General features: G+C 43.3%; 1 protein-coding gene across 3 annotated transcripts in view; it reads left to right on the plus strand.

The window, feature by feature from the left end:
- Positions 1–21,908, plus strand: part of FGF1 (fibroblast growth factor 1) — a 136,913-nt gene that overhangs the window by 17,696 nt on the left and 97,309 nt on the right. The gene's annotated exons all lie outside the window — the stretch shown is intronic.

Below are 21,908 nucleotides of genomic sequence, written 5' to 3' on the forward strand. Positions count from 1 at the left end.
CATTGGACCTGATTTACACAGAAGAACAGTCCACTGCCAGAGAGTAGTGGTGCTGACTGACAAGGGATCAGGTAAGTAAAAGTGCTTTCTCTGGTTCCCTAGATGTAAACAACCATTTAACCCTTTGCAGTGTGTGTGAGAGTTGGGGGGGATGAGCAGTTCTGCAAGATAGCAATTTTTATTCCCATGGAGATAGGCTTTAAACACTTAGCCCGGGTTCACACATGTGGCATATTGCATGTGAACCACACTGCATTCCTGTGCAAATCATATGCGAATTCTGTGCGGTGCGATTTGAGCCTTTCATTTTGTATGGCTCAAATCGCACCACATCTGCAGCAAAAAGATGCAGGACCCTTTGTTTGGTCCGCACTAGAATCGTATTGCATGGGTATTCACACTTATGTGATCCGATTCTGCACATCGCACCGTGTTTTGTGGACCAATTTTGGGGTGTTGTTAACTTAACATACACACCCGCAGCGGTTTGTATGAACGGGGTGCGATTGTGATGCGGTGCGGAATTCGGACAAAACCGCTGTGAATTCCGTACCGCATCAATGTGAACCCATGCTTAGAAGGAAGACCGTATTGGAACATAGAACAATCTTGTATGGCAAACTGCTCCAACCTGGATGGATGTTGTTGTCTTAGCTAGCAATGAAGATGCTCATAAATCCATTTTTTCACAAGGTTACTTTGGATGTGTATGAAGATTTGTGGACTCCATGCCTGCAAACATCCCCTGACTTTGAAAGTTGTCATTTTTTATGTCAATCATACAAGTCTGTACTGACATCATGCCATCTTCCATTTATTATATAGATCTGCTTATTGCCAGTTACATTTCTAAAAAAGCAGACAGGATATTTAGGAGCGCCAAGAGCTTGTAGAGGCAACCCATTAGTGATATTTAAAGTATTAGATCATCATAAATTGGAACTTTTATCTCAAAAATTGTGATCAGCACCCTCATGAGCTCACTGACATTTCCTGCAGTTGAATAACTATTTGCCTGTAAGTAGATATGGGAAAAGAGCTCTCAGCAGTGTCTGCAAGAGAATGACATTGTACCCACATTCCACTGATCACGGGTGAAATACTCTGCAGGCTCAAGTGTGAAAAAAAAGAATAAATGCACATATTTGTACCTGGAAAATTATGTGCATTTATTATTTTTGGTACAAATGGTGAACTTAGCCTTTAATACAAAAGATTTGTACTATGTCTCTTCTGGATGCAAGGTTCTTGACTGCCTGTCTACAGGTGCAGCTCAATGTACAACTTCAGCATTTGCTGAGACAAACTTCCATGCATGCGTGGGAGTGACATCATCTTAGCTGGCTGATCAAAATGGCCAAGCCAGAACACAGAAGAAGCCCAGGGAGAAGATGTCAGCGGCCAGTAAGGATCGCATCCCTGCTATGAGAGTGAGTATAGATCCACTTTAAAGCACTACTAAACCCAAAAGCAAACATTTTATAGTGCAGATTACCAATTCTTAGATGTGATGCAAATAATTAACAGAAATATCCTTACGCGCACCTGTGTGATCGCAAACAAAAAATACTATGTATATGTGTATGTATATCTATATATATATATAGATATATATATATATATATATATTATATATGCTGCTGCCAAAATCTTTAAGTTCCACACACTCGTTAATTGTTAATAAACCCAGTATGATTCAGTGTTGCACTATTGCAAACAGTGTAATATAAGCAGTAAAAAAAGTCTTAAGTGTTGTCTCCTAATATATTATCCTCAACTTCTTAATCCTTATTTCTTCCATGAAAACGACGCACCATGTGCTGCAAACACCACCACCATTAGCAATTGACCTCTGTTGCTGACCTATAATCAATAGGTCACATGCGCCTGTCCTTTTAAGGGATACAATCAGATGTAGCAAATGGTTGGGATCCTCTCTCAATCCAATCAGACTGTGTATGCATTCCCCAAAGATTCAGAAATAAAACATAAGATATAGTGCTTTCCTTATAAAAACTATATATTTATTAAGAAGCAAAGATAAAAATGTGCAGCGAAGCTAGTGCACTACAGATCACTCACATACATTATCATTCAGACCACCACAGAGGGAATCAGACACAGGCTGAAGCTTGTGGGTAAATGCCACTTAATATATGCATCTCCTCATTACTGTCCTCTTTTTGGACATTGGATTCAGCTAAGTACTGCTCACTGTTCCTCAGCATTCCTTTCCACCCTACTGACCAAAGCAAGAAGTCTTTCGTCACTGGCTCTGCCCCTTACACATTAAGCCATCAAGCATGGTTTCATCCCTCTGTTAACAGAGGTGCTAACAATGATCAGCTTTTATATATGTAAAACCTGTATCCCGAAAGCAACAATATTTGCTGTAACTGCTTATAAAGTGTTAGCCTGAGTTTGGCTGCAGTTTGATAGTGTATCTAAATCTGCTGGTGTATCTTAAACTCCCCTCTTCCCAGATTAACAATGCTGCTGTCCAAAGGTGCGTCCTGTGCTCCTTCATCTAGAGTGTAGACACATCTAATACAGGTATGTTACTGGCCAGATCACCAGGTGAAAACAGAGGAAAAATGCCACCCCCCCCCCCAAAAAAAGGAAAACTAATGCAGCCACCACATCTAAGAATTGGTAAGCTGCGATGTATTACATTTTTTTGTGTTGTGTTTAATACTGCTTTAAAAGGAGAAGTATGGGATAGCACAAACAAATATAATTAACTATCCTCACCACAGAGCAGCTTGTCTTTCTTCCCCCTGTTCTGTTTTTGCTGTGTCCCCATTCCAAGACCTGGCTAGGGCTAAGAAACAGTCCACTTAAGGTTTGAAAGTTTAGAGGGGGCAGTTACATCTGGAGTGATCCGCCCCCTCATTCTTTCCTTCTTCAGCTTTCAGCTATGGCCACGCTTTCCTCACAGAGCCACACGCTGGAACCTGCATGCTTGTCATGTGCCTCTCTTTCCATGGCAATGTGACATCACCCTGTCAACAAGAAACGGAGGCACATACACATATGCTAAGCAATATATAACCATTTGCCCTCCGGAAAGTTTTACCTCCTTCATGACCAGAACATTTGCTATTCAGCACTGTGCTACTTTAACTGGCAATTGTGCAGTCATGCAACAATAAATTAAATTTATATCATTTTTGTTCACACAAAGAGCTTCATTTTGGTGGGATTTAATCACCACCTTTTTTTTCTTTATTCCTTGCTATATAAATGAAAAGTTTGAAAAACCCCTGTTTTCTTCATTTCTGTTTTAACCCTTTGCAAGCAAATAATCTTCCTTCATAAATTTAGGCCAAAATGTATTCTGCTACATTTCTTAGGTAAAAATAACCATAATCTGTGTGAAAGTTTTAGAGTCTACAAACTATGGTATATATACACTATATTGCCAAAACTATTGGGACGCCTGCCTTTACACACACATGAACTTTAATGGCATCCCAGTCTTAGTCTGTAGGGTTCCATATAGAGTTGGCCCACCCTTTACAGCTATAACAACTTCAACGCTTAAACTTTAGAGAGAGAAGCAGAGTTCCATGGTAGTTGAGTTATTGCAAACTTGTAAAGGCATGTAAAGTAGACCCAAGCTTTGAAACTTACAGCCTTTCATTGGGCACAGGTAATAGACAAGTGTTAGGTGGAGTAACTAAACGTATCGAACAAGAAACACATCACAGATCTCACCAAGGCAACAAGAAAATAAAGGCTTGTAATAGACAAATAAGGAAGAACACTGAAAACACTCCTTTCAATGAAATAGTGTCTAGTTATTTTAACAACTTTTTGTTGCTAATTTGTAGCCAAATTAAGATTGGAAGATATAGCTGGAGAGAGAAATCACCACTCTCAATTAGTTCTAAAAATTGTTTAATACATATACATTATATTGCCAAAAGTATTGGGACGCCTGCCTTACACGAACTTTAATGGCATCCCAGTCTTAGTCTGTAGTGTTCAATATTGAGTTGGCCCACCCTTTGCAGCTATAACAGCTTCAACTCTTCTGGGAAGGCTGTCCACAAGGTTTAGGAGGGTGTCTATGGGAATGTTTGACCATTCTTCCAGAAGCACCTTTGTGAGGTCAGGCACTGATGTCAGACGAGAAGGCCTGGCTCTCAGTCTCTGCTCTAATTCATCCCAAAGGTGTTCTATCGGGTTGAGGTCAGGACTCTGTGCAGGTCAGTCAAGTTCCTTCACCCCAAACTCGCTCATCCATGTCTTTATGGTCCTTGCTTTGTGCACTGGTGCGCAGTCATGTTGGAACAGGAAGGGGCTATCCCCAAACTGTTCCCACAAAGTTGGGAGCATGAAATTGTCCAAAGTGTCTTGGTATGCTGACGCCTTAAGAGTTCCCTTCACTGGAACTAAGGGACAAAGCCCAACCACTGAAAAACAACCCCACACCATAATCCCCCCTCCACCAAACTTTACACTTGGCACAATGCAGTCAGGCAAGTACTGTTCTCCTGGCAACGGCCAAACCAAGGCATGCCCGTGGGATTGCCATACAGCAGTGGTTCTCAACCTTTCTAACGCCGCGACCCCTTAATACAGTTCCTCATGTTGTGGTGACCCCCAACCATAAAATTATTTTCGTTACTACTTCATAACTGTAATTTTGCAGTGGGAGGAGTAGTGCCATATCATTGGTGTCAGTGAGAGGAGTAGTGCCACATCACTGATGTCAGTGGGAGGAATAGTGTCCCATCACTGATGTCAATGGGAGGAGTAGTGCCACATCATTGGTGTCAGTGGGAGGAATAGTGTCCCATCACTGATGTCAATGGGAGGAATAGTGTCCCATCACTGATGTCAATGGGAGGAATAGTGCCCCATCATTGGTGTCAGTGGTAGGAATAGTGCCCCATCATTGGTGTCAGTGGGAGGAATAGTGCCCCATCATTGGTGTCAGTGGGAGGAATAGTGCCCCATCATAGGTGTCAGTGGGAGGAATAGTGCCCCATCATTGGTGTCAGTGGGAGGAATAGTGCCCCATCACTGATGTCAATGGGAGGAATAGTGTCCCATCACTGATGTCAATGGGAGGAATAGTGCCCCATCATTGGTATCAGTGGTAGGAATAGTGCCCTATCATTGGTGTCAGTGGTAGGAATAGTGCCCCATCATTAGTGTCAGTGGTAGGAATAGTGCCCCATCATTAGTGTCAGTGGGAGGAATAGTGCCCAATCATAGGTGTCAGTGGGGGGAATAGTGCCCCATCGTTGGTATCAGGGGGAGCAATAGTGCCCCAACGTTGGTGTCAGTGGGAGGAATAGTGCCCCATCGTTGGTGTCAGTGGGAAGTATAGTGCCCCATCGTTGGTGTCAGTGGGAGGAATAGTGCTCCATCGTTGGTGTCAGTGGGAGGAATAGTGCCCCATCGTTGGTGTCAGTGGGAGGAATAGTGCCCCATCGTTGGTGTCAGGGGGAGGAATAGTGTCCCATCGTTGGTGTCAGTGGGAGGAATAGTGCCCCATCGTTGGTATCAGTGGGAGGAATAGTGCCCCATCGTTGGTATCAGTGGGAGGAATAGTGCCCCATCGTTGGTATCAGGGGGAGCAATAGTGCCCCATCGTTGGTGTCAGTGGTAGGAATAGTGCCCTATCATTGGTATCAGGGGGAGCAATAGTGCCCCAACATTGGTGTCAGTGGGAGGAATAGTGCCCCATCATTGGTATCAGGGGGAGCAATAGTGCCCCAACATTGGTGTCAGTGGGAGGAATAGTGCCCCATCGTTGGTGTCAGTGGGAAGTATAGTGCCCCATCGTTGGTGTCAGTGGGAGGAATAGTGCCCCATCGTTGGTGTCAGTGGGAGGAATAGTGCCCCATCGTTGGTGTCAGTGGGAGGAATAGTGTCCCATCGTTGGTGTCAGTGGGAGGAATAGTGCCCCATCGTTGGTATCAGTGGGAGGAATAGTGCCCCATCGTTGGTATCAGGGGGAGCAATAGTGCCCCATCGTTGGTGTCAGTGGGGGGAGGAATAGTGCCCCAACATTGGTGTCAGTGGGAGGAATAGTGCCCCATCGTTGGTATCAGTGGGAAGTATAGTGCCCCATCGTTGGTGTCAGTGGGAGGAATAGTGCCCCATCGTTGGTGTCAGTGGGAGGAATAGTGCCCCATCGTTGGTATCAGGGGGAGCAATAGTGCCCCAACATTGGTGTCAGTGGGAGGAATAGTGCCCCATCGTTGGTGTCAGTGGGAGGAATAGTGCCCCATTGTTGGTGTCAGTGGGGGGAGGAATAGTGCCCATCGTTGGTGTCAGTGGGGGGAGGAATAGTGCCCCATCGTTGGTGTCAGTGGGGGGGAATCGTGCCCCATCGTTGGTGTCATTTGGGGGAGGAATCGTGCCCCATCACTGATGTCAATGGGAGGAATAGTGCCCCATCATTGGTGTCAGTGGTAGGAATAGTGCCCCATCATTGGTGTCAGTGAGAGGAATAGTGCCCCATCATAGGTGTCAGTGGGGGGAATAGTGTCCCATCATTGGTGTCAGTGGGAGGAATAGTGCCCCATCATTGGTGTCAGTGGGAGGAATAGTGTCCCATCACTGATGTCAATGGGAGGAATAGTGTCCCATCACTGATGTCAATGGGAGGAATAGTGCCCCATCATTGGTATCAGTGGTAGGAATAGTGCCCCATCATTAGTGTCAGTGGTAGGAATAGTGCCCCATCATTAGTGTCAGTGGGAGGAATAGTGCCCAATCATAGGTGTCAGTGGGGGGAATAGTGCCCCATCGTTGGTATCAGGGGGAGCAATAGTGCCCCAACATTGGTGTCAGTGGGAGGAATAGTGCCCCATCATTGGTATCAGGGGGAGCAATAGTGCCCCAACATTGGTGTCACTGGGAGGAATAGTGCCCCATCGTTGGTGTCAGTTGGAAGTATAGTGCCCCATCGTTGGTGTCAGTGGGAGGAATAGTGCCCCATCGTTGGTGTCAGTGGGAGGAATAGTGCCCCATCGTTGGTGTCAGGGGGAGGAATAGTGTCCCATCGTTGGTGTCAGTGGGAGGAATAGTGCCCCATCGTTGGTATCAGTGGGAGGAATAGTGCCCCATCGTTGGTATCAGGGGGAGCAATAGTGCCCCATCGTTGGTGTCAGTGGGGGGAGGAATAGTGCCCCAACATTGGTGTCAGTGGGAGGAATAGTGCCCCATCGTTGGTATCAGTGGGAAGTATAGTGCCCCATCGTTGGTGTCAGTGGGAGGAATAGTGCCCCATCATTGGTGTCAGTGGGAGGAATAGTGCCCCATCGTTGGTATCAGGGGGAGCAATAGTGCCCCAACATTGGTGTCAGTGGGAGGAATAGTGCCCCATCGTTGGTGTCAGTGGGAGGAATAGTGCCCCATTGTTGGTGTCAGTGGGGGGAGGAATAGTGCCCATCGTTGGTGTCAGTGGGGGGAGGAATAGTGCCCCATCGTTGGTGTCAGTGGGGGGGAATCGTGCCCCATCGTTGGTGTCATTTGGGGGAGGAATCGTGCCTCATCGTTGGTGTCAGTGGGAGGAATAGTGCCCCATCATTGGTATTAGTGACACCAATGATTGGGCACTATTCCTCCCACTGACACCAATGATACTTACCTTGCTGACCCCTGCTCCAGCCTGGGCTCGCTCGCTCCCTCCCTCTCCCATGGTACAGACACTTACCGGTCAGATGTCTTCCTTCTCCGGCCGCTCTCCTCCTCTTCACTCGCTCGATCTTCGCGGTTCCGCTCGGCTCCTCCTTTCCAAGCTCCACCTCCTCGCCGGTGATTGGCCGCCTGTGTGCATCTCCTGAGCTACAGTTCCAGCGGCCAATCACCGACGAGGATTGATCCCGGGGGTGTGTCCAGATGACAGGGACGGCATGTCATCCCGCCCACACCTGGAGTCGGATCAAGGAGCGGTGTCTCGGTTCCTAAGGCCATCGGAAATATGTGTTTTCCGATGGTCTTAGGCGACCCCTGGGAAAGTGTCGTTCGACCCCCAAAGGGGTCGCGACCCCCAGGTTGAGAACCGCTGCCATACAGAGAAGCATGATTCGTTACTCCAGAGAACACATCTCCCCTGCTCTAGAGGCCAGTGGCGGTATGCTTTACACCACTGCATCCATTGCTTTGCATTGTACTTGGTGATGTAAGGCTTGGATGCAGCTGCCCGGCCATGTAAACCCATTCCATGAAGCTCTCTACTCACTGTGGTGCTAATCGGAAGGCCATATGAAGTTTGGAGGTCTTTAGCTATTGATTCTACAGACAGTTGGCGACTTCTGCGCACTGTGTGCTTCACGCTCTGTCATTTTACGTGGCCTACCACTCCATGGCCGAGTTGCTGTTGTTCCCAGTTGCTTCCACTTTGTTATAATACTACTACCAGTTGACCGTAGAATATTTAGTAGCAAGGAAATTTCATGGATGGACTTATTGCACAGGTGGCAACCTATCACGGTACCACGCTTTAATTCACTGAGCTCCTGAGAGCAACTCATTCTTTCACAAATATTTGTAGAAGCAGTCGGCTGTCTGGGTGCTTGGCTTTATACACCTGTGACCATGGAAGTGATTGGAACACCTGAATCCAATGGTTTTGGGTGTCCCAATGCTTTTGGCAATATAGTGTAATATCTAAAAATCCTGTAGTACTGATGGCCTATCTCATTTCCTGAGGAACTTCAAATGCCAGGACAGTACAAATACCCCTAAATGATACCTTTTTTGGAAATAGACAGTCTGAGGTATTTAGAAAGAGGTGTGGTGAGTTTCTAGAAGTTGTAATTTTTCAGAATTTTTTGGAAAATTGAAGAATTTAAATAAAATTTGTTTTTTTATTTCACTTTTTTTCCCACATACTGTCACCAGTGCAACACGGTGTCATCATATGACTGGTGTGGTGGTGATCAGCATACTGACTGGTCACAGACCAGAAAAAAAAAGTTAAAATAACTTTTTTTTTTTTTATTTTCAATGTTCAGACATTTTTTTTTCTGTTTTGAAAAAAAAAAATAACCCAAAACATTTTAAAACCTTTAACCATTTTTTACATGTCATCAGAGTAGTTCAGTGTCACCATAGTGACACTGAACTACTCTTGGGGGGATCTGAGAATTTTTTTTATTTTTTTCACACTACTATTTTCTTAGAACAGTGATGATCACTGTTATATGCAATAGTTTTACCTGTCAAGAATGGATTTCATTCATGACATTTAGCTTACTGTTGTGATCTGTGATTGGCCGAAAGTGATCACATAGTACGGGGTGCTGTGACTGTCCCAGGTACCATGCGATCACTTGTGACCAATTACAGAGCACTAGAAATACTGGATGAACACTCTGCACACTGCTATATACCCTTTTTAGGAAACTTTGCAATGAAAAAACTGATTTTTGTTCACACATATTGCAATACACGTTTAAGCTGGCCAACTGTGTCAAAGTAATCCTTCCTGGCCAGTCCTACTCTGCTCTGCCAATGCAAATGCTACTGTGGACACAATGCCAATATAGGGACAAACAGACACAAAGTGGGGGAGAGATACTGATCACTGGTGCAATGTTTTCCAGGCTCCTGAAGACAAAAATAATAAATGCACATTTTTTAACCTGGAAAAAACTGTGCATTTATTATTTTTTGTCAAAAAGGTGAACTTATCCTTTAAAACTGTAGTCCACTGTTTGTTACAAGCACAGACTTTGGATACTCTTTAGGACAAGCTATGTTAAAGTCCTCAAGAGTACATAGTTCTTGTTTTGGAGTACTCCCTCTACCCTATGTTCCAAAAATAAAAGCAACACCCCTAGAATGGTCATTGAAGAAACATGTGAATGAGCATATGTGCCTGGCTGTGGGGCAAAGCTTTTGGGTAAGACCTGGAAAGTATCCCTGTGGCTCCTATGGGAGTAGTCTTACAAATAGATGACCAAGGGATGTCCAAAGAAGTTAGAGAATACATAGAAATTGGGTGAGGATCATCTTATGTCAGCCCACGTAAAGTAGAACTTAAGCAAAAAAACAAAACAAAACAAACACACCCCCCCCCTACAAAAAAAAGAAAAATTAATAGCTCGTTAAAAGTAAAGATACTTTTGCTGCAGTACTCATTATTTCCACTTAACCTGCAAGAGCAAGATTTTCTATTTTTGTCATCTTGAAACCGGAATATTTCTTTAACTCTATTATATCGGAGATTAAGGCACACAAGATATTTTTTCTTAGTTGTGGTTTGTGTTGAAAAGGTATATTTTTGTGGCTGAAAAGTTAAAACCACAATAACAAAAATCCCATTATAACTGTGAAGCCATAATGTTTGTTTTCTTTTCCATTTAGGCCAAAAATAAATCCCAGCTATAAGGATGTGTATTAATATATCAAGCCTTGAAAGAAAACAAGGTATTACAGCAGGTGTATTTTGGGATTTATCACAAAAGTTACCCAAGAAGCTCCTCAAATGTATTTTTCTCTTTATATAAAGAGTTCTTTTGACTGACTGGGGCGCCACTCTTTTTGAATGCACCCCAGTGCATCTTGCCAGACGACTACAACCCACTTGCATTTCAGGGCACCACATGCTTGGATGTGAACTATCTGAACATTGTGGTGCGTTGCTTTGTACAAAATGCTGCAACTGCATTGAAACCTGTGGTGTGTATCATTGGCAGCCTATTCACAATGCAGAGGTTGCTTACCTTAATGCATTTACTTGGAAAATTTCTGCGCCCTCAGGGTATGTGCACCAGGGCTGGATTTAAATTTCTAAATATTACGGCAGTTTGTCTTTGGCAACTGATGTATTCTGTCACTTGCTAACTATGCACTTTGATAGCAATGGACTGTAGAATATGTACAGGCTAGCAAATATAGTTGCATTTTATTACAGCAGAGGGTTTTAGTAACCTAGGGATTACTTAAATACACACCTGCATTTCTATCACATTTGCATGTCAATGCATGTTTCTAGGCGGACTCATCAATCCTTTTTTGTAGTACCCATTAAAAACAAATTATATGCAGTCGAAGGGGTTTTCAAGCTTAATACCACAAATCGCCAGTGCTAGGTTTTGACTCACAAATAAAAGTAGCTGTATACCAATACCAAAATGAGCATTAAAGAGTGTGTGTATATATGTATATATATACATATACATATACACACACACAGCATAGCCTATTATACAGTGCTACTTTGTGTTAATGTGTCGCATAAAAGCCAACAAAACTATAAAAAAAATGTAAAAAAAACAAAGTGTCTGTGCTAATAAGAAATATGTATTCAAATAATCTTCCACTATCCAGGAAAGTGCATTAATGCTATGCAAAATGCCTCCAAATGCTTAAGAATTCATCTGTGCATCAGTGATCCTCCATCGTCACATCTCCAACTTTCCATGACCACCCAAAAAAGGTAAGTCATTTAGCACTTGTGTTTCTACAGGAGTTTCCACAATCCATATCTTATGCTATGTCATGCACAATGGTGTAAACTGCTTTATATGTCTATAGGACACCAGCTCCACATACAGCCCCCGTGCAAGCGTCTCCCCTATTGTCTGATGACAGGGAAGCCGCTCACACAGGGTGTATGTGGAACAGGTCTCCTATGCAAATATAAAGTGATGTACACCTTTGCACAAGGCATTGTACCCTGTGAGTAGGTATTGTCTTAATAGATTTTAGCATTTTAAAATAAATATTAAAGGTTTTACACTATAGCGGCTTTCCTTGTTTCCCTATGGTAATTCCAAAACATGTATACTGACATACCGATATGAGGACAGGAAAGGTGCCAGGTCCAAGTGGATATGGATGGTGGAATATCCTGTATAAGCACGAGTACTAAATGACTTATCAATTTTGGGTGGCCATGGAAAGTTGGTGAGTTCTCTGGTGTGATGGTGGAAGATCACTGATGTAGATTATTAGGCATTTTGCACAGCACGATTGCCCTTTTCTGGATAGTGGAAAATTGTCTGCATGGACATTTTGTATTAGCACGGACACCTAATAGATTTTTTTTATGCTTTGTTTTGTTGTTTTTGGGTTAGTGTAGACTTTTACATTTTCAATTAGCCTTTTGATGCATTACTCATGCAATCACTTTAAACAGCCAATCTTCCTTGTAACATTTAGATGTTTTGAGTAGGCAACCAAGCAGAGGTGTTGTTAGGATTGTGGTGAACAGTGGTTATGGAGACATGGCCTTGGCAATACGAAGGGCTAAAAGGGGCAGAATCTGAGCCTTCTTAGTGTATACGCAGTAAACCTATGCCAGAGTGTTGGTACTCACATAGTATGCTTTAGAGAGACCCTGTCACCAGGTCAGGCTTTTATTTTCATGATTCTATAATATAAAGTTTGTGGGAAGATGATTCTTTGTCTGGAGCTGGAGAGGAAGCAATGATAGAGCTGGTTAGAATGTGCAGACAAAGGGTGCACCTTCACCCAGCATGCAGTTCCCCCTGTTTCCCCTACACTCAAACAGTGCAACCCCCCTGACTTCCTCCTTATATACAGTGTGGCCCCCTCTCCTCACAACCAATTCAGCCCCTTCCTCACACAACGAAGCCCCTTTGTCCCCTCATACACAAGGTAGATCCCTGGCCTTCCACACAAAAGGCAGACCTCTGTTCCCTCTCCTCACACACAATACAGCCCCTCTGCCCCTTCCTCATGCAATACAGCTCCACTGGCCCTTTTGTTACACAAAGTGGAGCCCCCTGTCCCCTCTCCTCATGCACAATACTGTCTCTCTGGCTTCCTCCTTACAAATAATGTAGGCCCCCTACTCCCCCCTCACAGGAAATCAGTCTGTTTTGGCTTTGGGTCAGCTTGGCCACATTTTGGAGCAGGAACAGGAATTGTTCTTGCAGAGGATTTCTGACTCTGCTAGTGGGGAATGCTTGACTGTAGGCAGGACTGTAAAGCAACATGCCACTAATTTAGCTACTCGTGTTTTTCGCCAGCCAAGAAACTGATATCCTAGGTTTACATTTCTGTACAGAGCGTATGTTGGAATTACATACTTTTCTATTTACATGAATTCTCCTTGTCAGAGTAAAAGTGTAATCACCACCCCCAGTGTCACCATCACCACCCCAAGTCATTCAGTCACCAAATGCTAGAACCTAGGCTCTGAAATTTGAATGATGGAGCTGGGCAAAACTGGAGGTTTTATGGCAAGACTGGGCCTGTGATCCAAAGAACTCCATAGGGAGCAATGGCATTTGCAGGAAGTGCATAGTGTCTTCACTTCAGCACTGTTGTTACCTTTAAATATATTAGGTCAGGTTAAAGCCCAATTCCAGCCAAAGCATTCATTTTTGTGTAGAAGCCTCCTAATATAGGATGCTAGGCAAACTTAATTTTTGGCTTTTTCTGCAATCAGTGAAGTAGTGATCATTTGCCTTGGTCTGCTCAGGGTTTCACAGGCTAGGAGTTTGATTGTTTCCCCCTGCCTCTGTTAGAAGCTTCCAGAGCTTAGAGTTGGAAATTGAAATGACTAGCCTGAATGTGTACTATGACCTGGCCAATCCATGGGGAAGTATGCCCAGAATGTGGTCTGGAAGTTGGTAAATAGCCTGAAGCCCCGAACAGACTGCCTTTTTCCCCACCAGGGATGGATCTGTGAGCGTCAGGGGGTTGTCTATCCCTGAAGCACCTCTGGACTAAATGCTGGACTTCTCTGCCAAGGGATCAAGTCTGAGGAGGTTGCTGTTCCAGGACATGTGAGTAGAGACCCTGACTAGCTCCCTGGAAAAGTGTAGCCAGAGAGACATTCCTCATGCACCTATTAGACTTTACATTTTCTGGAAGCTACATCATGGTCCCCAGCTATGAGACTTTAACTATTCTGGAGCTACCTCATGGCCCCTAGCTGTGAGATATTTACTATCCTGGAGCTACTGAAGGGCTTGTTTACACTTGACTGACTACATTTCTAACTCTTAACAAATGCTCCTATACTGTTAGTATGGGTGTTGGGCAGGTGCTAATGAGCTTTAGCATGGGCGTTAGAATGGCTTTTACACGCATTGAAAATGCTCCCCAAATGCCCTATGCACTGTTTTGACACATTTGTAGGCATTTTACAAGTGTTAAAACTGCACCACAAATACCTACAATAAAATGCTATTAACATGTTGCAGCCGCACTGCAAACTCCTGCCAGTGTGTTTGCGAGGGGTCGCCATAGACTTGAATGGGAGGAGTTGAAAGGATTGCCACTCCTCCAGACTCGACATGAGGCTTCATTTTAGAAACAATGCGATGCTAACGCTTCATGTTTTGATACTGTGAACAGCACTGTGTGCTGTCCATAGTACCGCATTAAAAACGCCCCTTAAATGCTTGCTTTCAATGCCAGTGTGAACTAGGTCAAATGCTCCCCAGCTATGAAACTTTACCTATTCTAAAGTACCTCACAGTTCCTAGCTGTGAGAGTTAGACTGTGTTATCTTTTACAAAGAGAAGAATGTTCTCAGTTAACTGACATTAGGTATTTATGGGTATCCCATACCTTCCATTCCTTCTCTTGTTGAAAACTTCTTAGCAATAACACTTAGACATCCCCTAGACCAGGGGTGTCAAACTGGCGGCCCTCTAGCTGTTGTGAAACTCCCATCATGCCTCTGCCTTTGAAAGTTATGCTTGTAACTGTCAATCTTGCAATGCCTCATGGGACTTGTAGTTCGGCAACAGCTGGAGGGCCACTAGTTTGACACCCGTGCCCTAGACTGTTTATTGTAGTCGGAGTGCTTGGACTGTTGCATGTGTGACTGGCAGCCACTGTACTACATAGGGAGAACTTGCTGAATTCTCAGCCACTCCTTCGGGGGTCGCGCTACATTTGTATTAGAATAGCGTAAGACTGGTTTAGCGCTTGTTAAGTTTTTATTGCCATCTGTCCTCCTCTGTTTAGAGGATGTCTCCTGCTATTTTAGTGTAATGGGGAAAAGTTAAAACATGAAGTTTTTTTATTGCTGCCGTTGCTCCCACTGTGGGGATTTATCACCCTTCCTGACTGGTGACGTGTGTTTAGCCACAACAGGAAATAATAATGAATCCTCCCGGAGGGAACCCAGACAACAATAAAAAGTCGACAGATTCTGTTGTCGTCTATATCTTTAACTAAAATAGTTTGGGTTGGGAGACTGGACCACCCAAGTTTGACTATGAATTTTCCTCAGTTTAAAAAAAAAACCAAGCTGCTTAACTAACAATAACCTTATGACCCATGTTTCAACTATAATTTAAAATAGCAAAAAAATGGAGCAGGACTGGAACAGTCCATTGACCCTTAACATGACACTTAGCAAAAATAATCTATACACATCCACTACTTAATGGCCCTATAATCTGTTTTCTAATAAAATTAAATTTTGTGATTTCTGCCTACTTATAATATCCTTCATGAGCTATTGAACCTCTCCTTTTGGCCCCTCAAATACTGTTTGTAACAAGCAGTGCATGAAAGTTGTGCTCATATACACTGTTCTATGCACACTACAAATCCTATAGTCAATAGTCCACCTTAGCAGTGAGCAACAGAGGTTGACTACATTCCTATATACAGTGGGACCCTGCACAACAAATATCTATCTATCTAGTCGTACCCGACCCTTGGCGATTGCATGGACTGTCACTCGTAAGCAACTTTTTTCCATGAATTCTCTTAGCAATTATTTTTACAGGGTAGGTTGCCAGGTCTTTCCCCAACCCCTACCATGCAGGAGATCCCACATGGCCAGGGATGAAACTAGGACAATTTAGACAGGAGCCAATTAACCTACCAGCTGTGTCTTTGGAGTGTGTGAGGAAACCGGAGTACCTGGAGGAAACCCACGCAAGCACAGGGAGAACATACAAACTCCATGCAGGAGGCGCCATGGTCGGGAATTGAACCCATGACCCATTTACTGCACGGCAGATGTGCTAACCACTAAGCCACTGTGCCACCCACAACAAATATAGCCATCTTCAACAGAAAGTCAGAACACATTCTTTAGTTAAGAATACATGATAAATAGATTTTAGAGTTTAGTGTCACTTTAACTTCCAAGGTAATATATGCAGCTGAAATGTTGGTAGAGATGTGAAAGATCTGATTTTGTTGGTGCAGCAAATATCAGCATTTATAATATATGTGTGTGAGTGTGTGTGTATTTTTTTCTTTCCATTAGCTGCTTCTGCATGTCTGACTCATTCTTTTAATAGATCACACCACAACTGTGGGAGACTAAAGCTGCTGCTTCTGCATCTTGGATTATGTCATATAGCGCATTGTTTTGTAAAAACCCTAAGGACATTCACATGTAGATTCTTTTTATCTGTTTATTGCAACATAAAAGCTGGATGAGAAGTATCACACAGTAATAGCAGTATTAAAACAGTCCATATTGAAAACATGTTACGGTTTTCTAGAAAACCTATAGCTTAGAAAACCTATAGCTTAGAAAACCTATAGCTTGCAAGAAACATTCATGTGATAGCAAGGCACCATCCTAATCAGCTGTGGTCATAAAAACTGCCCACTCCATAGCAGTAAGTAACAAAGGGGCGATGATCCAGGTGGCATTATTGACTCAATATGGCCATATTTGGTCAACGACATTATCGGTATATATGCAAATATATATTCAGGCTAGCTGATATACCAATCCAGTAGAGGGTATCTTTGAAATATTTGATTTTAATTATCTATGTGTACTACCTGTTTTTTTTATATTAGGAGATTGTATTCACAATATACTTATCTTGTTTTATAAGTTATGTCTTGTGGTGTGTGCCTATAAAGTATGATTTTAGGAGCTGGTGGAGATCTTTACTCTCCTCCAGTCTATTTTCCTTTTTTTTGCTGATCAGGCTAGTCATAGAAGTCCTTTATTTGCATTCTTGTTCACAGTCATGTACTCAGTATTTTATTTCACAAGTAAGCATGGCAATATAAACTTCAATTTTAGTAAAATATTAACGTTATGTAATTACTATGACATTCTTACTGAGGAAGACATGGTGCCATTGCCACGTAATGTGTATTTAAAAGTTTTCCAAATTAAGGAAAAATTAATAAATCAAAAACAAAAAGTGTACTGTAGATAGCATGCCAGTGGGAAGTTTTATATAAAGACATCTTGTTTAAAGGCACTTTTGTTAAAAAAACAAAAACATAAATAGAACAGCTTTTTCAAGTTGTGTGGGGTAAGTGTGATTTTATAAGAGCTTTGTTTTATATTTCATTGTACAAGATGCTGGACACAACAGCTGGTAATAATAATAAGAACATGTGTACACAGCTGCCAAAAAAGTGTATCTCATTGAAAAGTGAAAATGTAGCCAAGTGTTATGCAGTCATGTGTTGGAAATAACCCTCGCTGAGGGACAGCTAAGTGTTTGGCTGAACTGGCAGGTATGAGCAGTTCATAAGTCCCAAACTACTGAACTCCAGCCAGCATATTGTGAGCACCCAACTCAACTCTAAAGTGATATTAAATCCAAAACCAAAGATGTAATATATTGCAGCTTACCAATCATTAGATGTGGTGGCTGCATCCATTTTCTTAGACTTTATTTCCTCTGTTTTCACCTGTTGATCTGGTCAGTAACACACCTCCTGTATTAGAGTGCCCCCTCTATGTTCGAAGGAGCACAGGGGCCACCTTTGGACAGCAGCATTGTCAGTCTGGGGGAGGGCGAGTGTTAGATGTACTAGCAGATCTAAATACACTAACAAATTGAAGCCAAACTCCAGATAACACTTTTATAATCAGTTAGGGCTCGTTCACACTTGGCTGTTTTACCAACACTTGCCAAACGCCCCTATAGCGTTTGGCAAGCGTTGGTCCGGCGTTTGCAGAGCGTTTTTTAATGCTCGGCAAACGCTCCGCAAACGCCGCATGCGCAGTTTAGCGGCGGTTGCTAGGCATTTGCTGAGCGTTAAAAAACGCCCCACAAATGCCTATAATGCAGTTTGAATGGTGTTACCGCTCCGCAAACGCCCCGCAACCGCGTCACAACCGCACCGCAAATGCTGGCCGGGCTTTTGCAGAGCAGCACCATAGACTAGAATAGGAGGCTTGAACGCTTCCTGACTCGACCAGAGGCGTCCCTTTTGCGGTGACGCGACGCAAATGCTCTCGTTAGAACAGCACCATGTGCTGTAATGTGAAGAATTGGCAGAGGCGTTTGGGAAGCGGTAAAAATGCTTCCCAAACGCCTCTCTGCCGCCTGCACACAACGCTAGTGTGAACGTAGCCTTACTGCAAACAGTTTTTTTTTTTTTGAGATAAAGGTATTACAAAAATAAAAGCTGATCATTCTAAGCACCTCTGCTAGTGTTAAATGGTTTTCCTCATCTCTGTAACTTATGCATACTGCTGGAGAGCTTGTTCTTTTGAAAAACAACATACTTACTGTTAGATCACCAGATGAAAAAAGAAGGAAGAAAGAAAGCCTAAACAAGAAAATAAATGCAGCCATCATATCTAAGAATTGGTAAGCTGCAATATAATAAATGTTTGTTTGGGGGTTTAATACCACTATTACTAGAGCAACAAGGAGAGTGTTGTCATTTTATTTGTTTTTAGTTTGTGCATGTGCAACCTGACTGCCAATCAAGCACTAGAGGGTGCCTTCTATACAGCTGAGTTGAAGTAAATTTGGGATTCTATTTGTAATGCAGGTTCACTTTAAATATTATAAATTTGAGGTCAGTATCATGGCACTGTTCTACTAAAGTCAGCAACTCAATTTATTTTAAAAACGACTACCGAAAAAAGGCAAGTGTCGTCTGGCATTTGTTCACTTCAGAACTGTTTGAATGGTCTGAATGATATTATTCTCCATTACTAAAGAATCTTTGTGTATGCAATTTGTGCCTAGTTTTCAGCAAATGCAGGTGTTATTTGGAGATGGACTGCACAGCTTTCCTGTCTCTTAATAGCTGGTCATATCACACACCTAGCTCACTCTTTTAGCATGTCTACAATGTACCTGGGAAGTACCAGTGCATTGTGGTGGCCAGGGAACCCACCCAATCTTTCCCTAAACAGACTTCAGAGGCCTCTAAAGACAGGCATCCAGACACCAAACAAAGGCAATCTTCCTGTAGAGTCATCTACTACATCAGTGGTCTCTAAACTGCGGCCCTTTGCTTGCCTTTATTTGGCCCTTGGGACACTTTTTCTCTCATTGATGCAGGACGCTAATCCTCTACCTGCCACCAACAATGGGGCATAATTCCCGTTACTGACATCAACAGCAGGGCAATAGTTCTCCTATTGACACCAATGATGGGGCACTATTCCTTGCACTGACGCCCACTGACACCAACAATGGGACACCATTTCTCCCACAGACACCAGCGATGGGGAACTATTCCACCAGCTGACACTAACGATGGTACAATTTTCCTGACCCTAATGCCAGAGATGTTTACTCCCACTGACGTCACCTCAATTTCTTCTCCCAATGGCCACAGTCCAGCCCCCCTAAAGTCTGAAAGACCGTAAAATGCCCCTTTGTTTACAAAGTTTGGAGACCCCTGTGTAATGTAATGCAGGGCTCTCACAAAGTTGTGTGTGTGTGTGTGTGTGTCAGCCATGTTGTTCGGAATTCTCCCATGACAGTTTGTAACACAGCAGATAGCTTCCTCAGGAAGCCATCTGGCACAATACACAACTGTTAACTGATGCCAGGACTTTCTTATCATTCCATTGGTCAGACACACACGAATGTCTCCATTACCCAATCCTCAACTTCAGCCTGGAAACCCTAATAAAACTGTCACCCTCCAAGCTTATGTAATCCAGAGAACTAACAGATATCCAGTCAGAAATGGCCTAGCTGCAGGGAATAGCGAATCCACATTTCTGCTAGAATGGTTAGCAGCCAAGATTCTAAGGGCTCATGTACACGGGGCGTTTGGAAAACTCTTCTGACCACTGGAAACTGACTGCTAGAAAATGTAGGTTAAAAAATGTCAGTTTAGCCACGCTTGCATACCGAGTTTATGCGCGTTTGTGTTTAGAAGCGTTTTTAAAAGATAACCTCAGGAGACCCTCCCAAATGCCCAGAATGCACTAAAAATAGTAATTAACTATTTCGAACATTTTGAGAGAAATAGAAAGAGCAGAAGCAGAAAGAGCAGTATGTGTTGAAATTACCTATCTTTTCTGGTTGTATTCACTATGGGTCCCATCATGAGCATAATGCAGCATGTTCTACCATTTTTTTCTTCACGCGAAACCTGGAACTGACTGCGCTGGTGTACTAGCCCATTTGAATACATGGAAAATGCTTTGCATGCATTTTTGATGAAGAAAAAAAGGCTCCTGACAGCATCTGGATATAGACCTGTCAAAAAACGTGTCTAAATGCAAATGCTTGTAAATGTGGTTAACTGCATTTACAACCGTTTGGTGTTTGAAATGCCGGTAAAATATATTCGACCGCAATTTTGGTGCGTTCAAAAAAATGACTGTAAAGTCATCTTCCTGTAAACGACTGTAAATGATTGTGTACATGGACACATAGGAAATCATAAAGGAGAGTTCAGCGGCTGCTGAAAAAAATGCTCAACAGCTCCTGAACGTCAGTTTAGCAGCTGCAGTGTTCATGAGCCCTAAAACTTCAGTATATTTCATAACTATTGAAATACAGTACAAAGGGCACAGCCATAGTACGGACATATTTCCCTCAGTTAATTTGTAGTGTTTTGAACACAAACACCCCTATGCTAGGAGGTACCAGAGTGGATTAGACCTCCACACCCCTTCTATGAGAAATGGATATCTGAGACCTGTCCTATCTATATCCATTCTGAAGCTAATTTCATGCTGGACAATAATCTGCATGGTAGCAGACTGTAAACGGTAGGTATTCAGAAATATGAATACTTATAAGAAACTGTATTTGGGACTTGGTCATAAATGTGGTAAACAGTGTGTGTGTGTGTGTGTGTGTGTGTGTGTGTATACAGACATTTATTTTTCATATTTGTTCTTAAGAATGTGAGTTTCCTCGTTTTCAGTCAAAAGGTGGTGATGGTATCTTTACCTCTTCACGCCGGCCGAATGCAAATGTGCGGCCTCCCGGTGTCTGGGCCTAGACAACGAGCGGCCGCACATTTGCGTTCTATTAAAAAAGGACATATTGCTCTGTGGCTGCTGACACCTAGATTGTGGTCCCACAAGCTGGAAAATCTTTGTGCAGGGAGCAGCTGAGAGTGGCATTGTTACGTGGCAGCTCAGTGTGAAATTGGCCAGTCCTTTGTTACGAGTTGGTGAGAAGGGCAGGGGTCACCGCGTTCGTCACACCCTGTACTACATGAACCATCCCATCCTAGTCTACAGGCAGGTTCGGACTGACAACTCATGGGGCCCCCGGGCAATAGGGGATCATGGGGCCCCTGTGTCCTCGCCCACAATCAAACCACACCCAAAAAAGCCTATGAAAGGTACCAGGGGCATCTCATGGGGCCCCCTACTGACCCCGGGCACTCGGGCAGTGCCCGAATGGTCAGTCCACCCGTCTACAGGTACATGCTATCCAAGCCTATACCCTGGGTGCGCTGGAGTTATTCACAACATACAAAATCAAACAAATCTCTTTCTTGCATTTCTTGAAATATGTTACAAATGTATCACTCAGTTGCCTTCATACAGGCAATCAATGATATTAAAGTGTTACTAAACCCACAACAGTAAAATCAGTCTGTATATGCAGTAAAAGCATGCATGTTATACTCACTATGGCACCTAAGGGGTTAATCCTCTTCATTGTGTAAAAATGCTGTTTGATCCTGAGTTCTCTGATCCTCCCCTTTTTCCAGTGTCTACCTCTTATCTCCTGATAAGACATATCGTGTGAAGACACTCTGCACATGCTCAATTTGGTGTGTATTGCTAG

Source organism: Staurois parvus, unplaced genomic scaffold (genome assembly GCF_062004578.1).
Source record: "Staurois parvus isolate SC_StPar_1 unplaced genomic scaffold, SC_StPar_1.0 ptg000133l, whole genome shotgun sequence".
NCBI lineage: Eukaryota > Metazoa > Chordata > Amphibia > Anura > Ranidae > Staurois > Staurois parvus.